At 38.7% G+C, this 8,989-nt stretch overlaps 1 non-coding gene across 1 annotated transcript; it reads right to left on the reverse strand.

Annotated features, from left to right (window-relative positions):
• Window positions 1–3,665: 3,665 nt before the first annotated feature.
• LOC148804087 (small nucleolar RNA R71) lies at window positions 3,666–3,772 on the reverse strand. The gene has a single exon (XR_016081594.1). It is a non-coding gene; the product is annotated as a small nucleolar RNA R71 (small nucleolar RNA).
• Window positions 3,773–8,989: the final 5,217 nt, after the last annotated feature.

An 8,989-nucleotide genomic window follows, 5' to 3' on the forward strand; every position in this document is an offset into this window, starting at 1 on the left:
TCCACTAAAATATGCATTTCTATTGCATATAAATCTTCTTCCCATTTATTGATAGAATAGTTTAGAAGGGTTTAATTAATTAAGTAGTAGATTGCAAGGTGCGAACTAGCTGGTTGGTAAAGTCTCTTATTAATCGTAGAAGAGACTTGGGGTTGAATCCTACTTGCACCTGGGTTGGGGGAATTATGGGTTTAGAGGATGGGCTAAACCCCCAAGCCCTTGGAGCAAAATAATAATTGAAGGGATGAGAGATCCATCATATGGATGGCCGAACCCTGCAGGTAGGTTGGGTGAAATTTCAAAAATTTATCTCTTTCCCATGTAGGAATCACATTTGCTATTTTAGAAAACTGTATTTTCAACGATGAATCTTGAACCTAAACCGAACCAGATCAGAAACAAAAGGTAGGAGAGGGATATACCTGATACGGAGTAACAATAACTCCCAACGAAGGTGTTCACGCCCAAGGAGATTACCAAAGACTACTCCCACTGAAGATGACACAGCGTAGGGTGGAGCAGAATCAACAGGATGGATCTTCAGCAAGAACCTAATTCTTCACCAAGAATCTGATGGAGGGCGAGTGAGCACGAATTCATATCACATTTTCTGCCAAAAGGTGATATCAAGAACCCTTCTTGATTGCTCCTACAGGTGGAGATCGAATTGGCAATGGCGGCAATAGCAGGAGAAGGCAAGAGCAGAAGATGGCGTCAGTCCAACTGTATGTTGTCTTCTCTCTTGAATCAGAAAGATTGAAGGATGATTTGGGGTTCTCCATTCTCCTCTATTTATATCCTTAAAGAGAGGTTCTCCTAATCCCATTGGGAGTTTCCTAATCAAAATCTTGTATTTGGATTTGTACTCTCTTTAAGAGAAAAGGATAATCCCTTATTGATGAGAATAAAATTTATCATATTTTTATCCCCAAATATTTAGTCTTTTATACTGAATTAATACTTATTTGGACTGTATCAAAGTCAAATCCGGGCCCGAAGTCGGGGAAAATTCACAAGAATGCCCAATTCGCAGCTGTAGCCCAACTTGTAGAAAAGCCTTGCAGCAGTCCAATTTGCAGAGGAAGCCTAATACGAATGCAAGAACAAGAAACTGAGAAGAGTCCTACCAGATTTAAATTTATGATGTAATCCTAGAAAGATAAAGAGATTGAGTTCACTAGATAAAGAGATAAGAAGAGGATTAGACTAGGACTTTCTATTTTTGAAAGATAAACTCCAAGAAGTTGGAGACTACCCCCTCCCCTTTAAGCTATATAAAGGGATGGGGGGTGGACTAGAGAGGTATCAAGAAGCAGAGGAGCAACCAATCTATCAAGCAAGAAAACTACAAGAAGGAGGTGGTGGCAAGGAGAAGGGGAAATCTCAGCTCCAAGGGTGACTCCATGGGTTCTTTCTTTCCTCTTGTTTGCTTTATTTCCTCTATTATGAACTGATTTATTTGTATCTAGGGCTGTGGAAAGCCTAATCATAACAATGAATATATTTTTATTCTGATTTTCCAAGATCGTGATTTCCATATAGTCTATGAGTTATTTTGCTTAATGCTATTAGGAGTGACCATCTCTTAATTGATTAGGTTTATGTGAATGAATTGAGAGAGGAATTCATATAGCAGACCAAATAATTCATGGTGTGAATTGAATGGTATATAGGGGTATATACACGTGATTCATCTGAATGTAATAGTTTTTTCGTGAACTTAATGCATTTCTATCTTGATAAATCTAGTCGAGAGATCAAGGGGTTACCTGATAGAAGTAGTTTTGATATATCTTGAGAAAGAATACTGAATAAAATTGGAAAAACTTTAGCTTATGGGAATGACAAATTATCTTGGATAATCTCATCTATCACTATTCATTGGAATGGTTAGGCGGACCAAAGGTCATAGCGAATTCAGTCAATCATTGCATACTTCAGTATTAGTACTCTTGCTCTTGTTTTCTTTTTCTGTCTTTCAGTAGCCTTTACTCTTAAATCTGAAATTCGATTGTCCAAATAATTAGGGAAGGCTGTAGTTCTAATACTTATTTTGTTAAATCCTTGTGGGAACAATATTTTTATACTACTTGATAACTAGTGCACTTGCTAGGGTTATAATCATAGCTATCAAGTTTTTGGCGCCGTTGTCGGGGATTTAATCCTAAAATAATATAAGAACTTGTTAACCTTGGTTAATTTGGACTTTCTATTTCTGTTTCTATTTTATTTTATTTTTATTTTATTTGTCCGAATTCTAGCTGTGTTTAGATTCACTAGTGCATGACATGCACTAGACAAGAAGGACTAGCACGATTTGATCCTGAAATAGAGAGGACCCTTCGCTTGTTGCAAGCCAACAGAGGCAAAACAAGAGAGGAGGTTGAACTTGGCGAACCAGCAATAGACGTTGCGGAAGATATGGAAAAAGCAAATCATACCCTTTTGGACTATGCCTACCCAACCATTGATGGGGCTACTTCCAACATTTGCAAGCCCACAATTGATCTGGACTCTCTTTAAGAGATAAGGATAATCCCTTATTGATGAGAATAAAATTTATCATATTTTTATCCCCAAATATTCAGTCTTTTATACTGAATTAGTACTTATTTGGACTCATATTTCTTGTATTTCATTTCAGGGCATGAAAGAAGGCATCAAGAGAAAAGCAAGGCAAATCGGATGATTTTTCATAGTTTCGGCACCGTTCAGTAATATGGGCCTAACTCTCATATCTGAGATCCGATTGGGCTGATTCAAGACTCACTAGAAAGAAAATAGACAAAGATACAACTTCCATGATTATACTCTTGCTCTTGTTTTCTTTTTCTGTCTTTCAGTAGCCTTTACTCTTAAATCTGAAATTCGATTGTCCAAATAATTAGGGAAGGCTGTAGTTCTAATACTTATTTTGTTAAATCCTCGTGGGAACGATATTTTTATACTACTCGATAACTAGTGCACTTTCTAGGGTTATAATCATAGTTATCAAATTTTTGGCACCGTGGTTGGGGATTTAATCCTAAAATAATATTAGAACTTGTTAACCTTGGTTAATTTGAACTTTTTATTTCTATTTCTATTTTATTTTATTTTTATTTTATTTGTCCGAATTCTAGCTGTGTTTAGATTCACTAGTGCATGACACGCACTAGACAAGAAGGACTAGCATGATTCGATCTTGAAATAGAGAGGACCCTTCACTTGTTGCAAAGAGCCAACAGAGGCAAAACAAGAGAGGAGGTTGAACTTGGCGAACCAGCAATAAACGTTGAGGAAGAGATGGCAAAAGCAAATCACACCCTCTTGGACTATGCTGTCCAACCATTGATGGGGCTACTTCCAGCATTTGCAAGCCCACAATTCCAGCCAACAATTTTGAAATCAAGCCTGCAATCATTCAAATGATTCAGACAAGTATTCAATTTAGTGGGTTGCCAAGTGATGACCTTAATGCACATATTCTTAACTTCCTAGAAATATGTGATACATTTAAACATAATGGAATTAGTGATGATGCTATTAGGCTTAGACTATTTCCGTTTTCATTGCGTGATAGAGCTAAAGATTGGCTTAACTCACTCCCTACAAGAAGTATCACTACTTGGAATAACCTGACCCAAAAATTCTTGGCTAAGTATTTTCCACCCTCTAAAACAACAAAATTAATTAATGATATCACTATTTTTGCTCAATTAGAGAGGGAATCTCTGTATGAAGCATGGGAACGATTCAAGGAGATGCTTAGGAAGTGTCCTCACCATGGGATACCAACTTGGCATTAAATTTAAACCTTTTATAATGGTATTACCCTCTCTAATCATTCTATTATTGATGCAGCTGCAGGTGGCACAATCATGAGAAAAACACCAGAGGAAGCTTATGATCTAGTGGAAGAGATGGTGTCGAATAGCTACTACCAGTGGAGTAATGACCAAACTGATCGAAGGGAAGTACACCACATCGATTCCCTTGCATCCATATTTGCTCAACTTGCTAGTCTGAATAAAAAATTTGATACTTTTAATATTGCAGCAATGAATACATCATCTAGCATCCCATGTGATTTCGGTGGTCAAATAGGACATACTAATTCTGACTGTCCATTAGGTAATCCTTTTGCTTCACATGAGCATGCTAATTTTATCTCTCATACTGGCAGGCCGAATTTCAACCCCTACTCAAACACATACAACCCAGGGTGGAGGAATCATCCAAATTTTTCATGGAACAACAACCAGCAAAAAGCACCCATGGGATTCCAACAACAGCCGCCCCCACAAGAAAAGAAGAGTAACTTGGAATAAATGTTTTCTAAGTTCATCAATGCTACTGAAGCAAATCTCCAAGAACATGATAAGAGATTCTTAAGTCAAGAAGCATCAATCAAGAACTTAGAAGACCAAATGGGGCAGATTGTGAATCTATTGTCGGAAAGAAAGGAGGGACGACTGCCCAACAATACGGAGAGGAATCCATGAGAGCAAGTAAATGCCATAGCTTTGAGAAGTGGGAAGACAATTGGCGAGACCCAGAATGATGACAAGGAAGCTGAAGTAGCCAATTCACAAAAGGAGACTGAAGGGAGTACACCTAAATTGAATTTAGATGTTATTAAACTTCTTCTCCCCTACCCTGGAAGAATTTTGAAAGCTAAGTTGCATAAACAATTTGAAAAAATTTTAGAAGTATTTAAAAAGATTCATATTAATCTCCCTCTTCTTGATGTATTTTCACAGATGCCGAAATATGCCAAATTCTTGAAAGAGGTGATGTCGAATAAAAGGAAGTGGGAGGCCTGTGAGATGGTGAAGCTAAACGAAGAGTGCTCAGCCATTCTTCAAAATAAACTACCCCCAAAGCTTAAGGATCCAAGGAGTTTTTCTATACCTTGCACCATAGGGAATGCTGAATTTGAGAAAGATTTATGTGATTTAGGTGCTAGTATAAATTTAATGCCTTATTCTATTTTTGAAAAACTTTGATTGCATGAACTGACACCTACTACTATTATCCTGCAATTAGCTGATAGAAGCATTAAATATCTTAGGGGAATAGTAGAAGATGTTTTAGTCAAAGTGGGCAATTTTATTATTCCTGCTGATTTCATTGTGTTGGATATGGAGGAAGATAGGACAATGCCTCTGATTTTAGGGAGACTTTTCCTTGCTACAAGTAATGCTTTAATTGATGTGCGAAAAGGTCTACTTACCCTTAGAATTAATGGTGAAGAAGTGGTGTTTAATGTATTTAAAACCATGAAATATCCCAACACAATTGAACATGAAATTTATGCAATCAATGTCATTGATGTTGGCGTAGCTAAAATTAATGCATCTAAATTAGATGATCCTTTAGGAAGCTGCATTTTTAACTCTTGTAAAAGTGTGCAGGTTTTGGATGAAGAAATTAAGGAAGTTTTGAACTGTTTGGAGGCTGGCCAAGAAGGGTTCAAGCCTAGACAAGGTAATGCTCATTATAACATTTAGAGGCATTTTTTACTCTTTTAAGGCAATAATAGCCACCTCTATAGTGAAGGGATTAGAGATCCATCATATGGATGGCCGAAACCTGTAGGTAGGTTGGGCGAAATTTCAAAAATTTCCTGTCCCCTCATATGGGAATCACATTCCCTATTTTAGAAAATCTGTATTTTTAAGGATCAATTTTGAACCTTAAACTGAACCAAATCTGAAACCAGAAGCAGGAGAGGGATATACCTGATATGGATAAACAGTATCTCCCAATGGAGGTGTTCACGCCCAAGGAAGGAACCAAAAACTGCTCCCACTGAAGATGACACATTGTAGGATGTAGCATAATCAACAGTGTTCATCCAACGAACCAAACTTTTCACAAGAATTCGCTGGAGGCTATAAGCACAACTTCATATCATCCTTTCTCCAAAGGCTGATATCAGGATCCAATCTTGATCGTTCCTACTAGAATGAGGAGATCGAACTGGCAGTTATGGCGGTGGCAAGAAGGAAGCGGCAAGGAGAAAATAGCATAGTCTCACTCGGTGCTATGTTCTCTCTCTGAATTTGAGAATGTGATAATCTTATAGGTTGCCGCCCCTTCCTTCTTTTATAACCTTAAAGGGATTAGCTCCGAATCCCATTAGGAGTTGCTGATCCAAATTCCCATTAAGAGATAAGGATAGACCCTTATCTTATCTACAGATTAGATCAGCCCTCTCCTAATCTTATCAGGAGGTTTCCAGATCTGAATCTGTATTCAGATTTTGACTCTCTGAGTGGGTAGGGTAAGACCCTATCCTATCTGCTAATCTAATCTCAGATCCGCCCCTTCATTTAACTGATCAAATCAGCCCAATTCGAAATGGGCTTTAGGCCCAATAAGTATATGTGCTCACTTAGTCTTCCAAACTGCTGCCCAGTTGGGCTTCCTTGTATGGTGTGGAACCCAAGCATTTATCTACACATCAGCCACAAGGGTTTGGCCCAGCCTTTGTTACAAGGCCAAGCCGAATTCACTAGAAAGCCCAGTGAACCCCTTGAGCCCATCACATGGACTCTAAGTCACAGGATCCTCCTCACTGGTCGTGGCTTCCACCAAGTAACTTTCTTGGTCATAGCCGAAACGAACTGGAGGCCTGGAAACCCGGGTAGATCTCCTAGGTTGGTTATTTTCTAGAACTGGCGGGACATCTCCCACTACTCCTAGGCTCTCCTCACTAAGAACAATTTCCTGATAATGATTATCCAGGATGTATTCTTCTTCTAAAAAGTAGGCATTTCGATTGCAAAACACATTTTGCTCTTTTGAATCATAGAATAAGTAACCCACAGATCCCTTGGGGTAGCCTATAAATAGGCAACGTTTAGTCTTAGATTCTAATTTGTCAGCACTAGTTCTTTTAACATGTGTCGGACAACCCCAAATCTTCAAGTGTCTTACACTTGGTTTCTTGCCGGTCCAAAGTTCATAGGGAGTCTTCAAAATGGATTTGGCTGGAACCCGGTTCAGCACGTTTATCGCAGTCTCTAATGCGTAACCCTAAAAGGATGTGGGTAGCTCTGAGTGCATGAGAAGTGATTGGACCATATCCAATAAAGTCCATTTCCTTCTTTCTAACACACCGTTTAACTGTGGTGTAGCAGGAGGAGTTATTTGTGATACTATCCCATTGTCCTTTAAGTAGTCCCTGAATTCGTCAGAGAGATACTCGTCACCTCTATCAGATCGAAGGGTCTTAATTTCTCTCCCTAACTGTTTCTCGACCTCTTGTTTAAATTCTTTGAACTTTTCAAAAGATTCAGACTTATGTCTCATTAGGTACACGTAACCATATTGGGAATAATCATCGGTAAAGGTTATGAAATAAACATGCTAGTTACGTGTCCTAACATTCAGGGGACCAGATACATCAGTATGTATAAGGTCAAGTGTGTCTGTACGTCTTTCAGGCTTACTGGTAAATGGTTGTTTCGTTATCTTACCTTGAAGGCAAGGTTCACAAGTTGGAATATCTTCTACAGTTAGAAAATCCAAAGGGCCATCCTTTACCAACCTTGTGAAACGATCTATATTAATGTGGCCAAGTCTGTAATGCCACAAGCACGTAGGATTTACTGTATCACGGGTCCTCTTCTTGGGGATTATTTCCGACATAGAGACCGTTCTCTAGTTCTCCATATGCGAGGAATTTGTTATTCCGTTTAATAGTAATCACATTACTAAATAAGATAGAATAACCATCCATGCACAAGTTTGAGACAGGAATCAAATTTCTTCTTAAATTTGGTACGAAAAGACAATATTTCAGTACAATAATTCCTTCTCTAAAAACTAATTCTACAGTTCCTATGGTTGTAGCTGCAACTATTGCAGAAGTCCCCAAGTAGAGCGTCACTTCTCCGTCACTCAGTCTTCTACTTATGTAGTGAGTTACACGCATGAGTTGAAGCCCCGAAGTCAATACACCGGGAAGCAGAAGTGACCAACAAATTGGTCTGTATTATAAAATATTCGAAATTACCTTTCTTCTTAGTCTCCAAAAATTGAGGACAGTTCCTATTCCAGTGGCCGACATGTTTCCAGAAGTGACAGGCATCCGATGCCTTATCCTTCTTCTACTTGTTAGCTTTGCTACTTTTCTTCTGAGCCTTCCCTTTAGCCTTTCGCTTTCTGTTGCCCGATTGTCCACCTTCAACAAGCATGGCTATCGGCTTTTCCTTCTTGATCAGTTCTTCAGCCCTCTACAACATATTGCTGAGCTCCTGAAGGCTAACGTTTAGCTTATTCATGTTATAGTTCATGATAAACTGATTAAAGGAGGGAGGCAAGGAATTGAGGACAACATCAATTTTAGTGTCATAGTCTAGCCCTGACCCAAGAGCCTCTAGTTCATTAATATAACCCATCATCTTTAGACAATGGTCATGAACCTGTTGGTTCTCGGTCATCTGTGTGGTCATAAACAACTTTAAGACCTTCTGATGAGTAGAACGGTTCTACTCCTCATACATAGTCTTTAGACTATCCAATATGTCCTTTGACACTTCGATCTTATCGAATTGTTGTTATATCGGATTGTCCAAACAAGCTATAATATAACACCGGGCAAGGGAATTTTTCTCCTCCCATTCTTGATACTCTCTTCGTCTAGCCTCAGAAGCCCTGCCACTCAGAAGATCTAGAGTAGGGTTTTTCATAATTTTGTCTAATTTCTCGGACGTTAAGACCAACATAAGGTTATGGAATCAGTCAACATAATATGGACCTTTGAGTTTGTTGTCGTCCAACGGTTTGGCAAATTGTCTGTTTGCCATTTATGATAAAAGGCAAGGCAGATTTGTAAGTCCACAACCTAGTGGATTCATGTTATCACATAGATATGGCTTTTAATCTATGCTCCATTTCCATTTTGAGCATCTCTGAGATTCCCTCCAATCTTAGTGACGGAGATAGTTATGTCTCTAGAAATGTGGAAAATCACATGGGGTGCATGGAGCGAACTGTT

The sequence above is a fragment of the Nelumbo nucifera genome, chromosome 1 (genome assembly GCF_055504915.1).
Source record: "Nelumbo nucifera cultivar China Antique chromosome 1, China Antique-T2T, whole genome shotgun sequence".
NCBI lineage: Eukaryota > Viridiplantae > Streptophyta > Magnoliopsida > Proteales > Nelumbonaceae > Nelumbo > Nelumbo nucifera.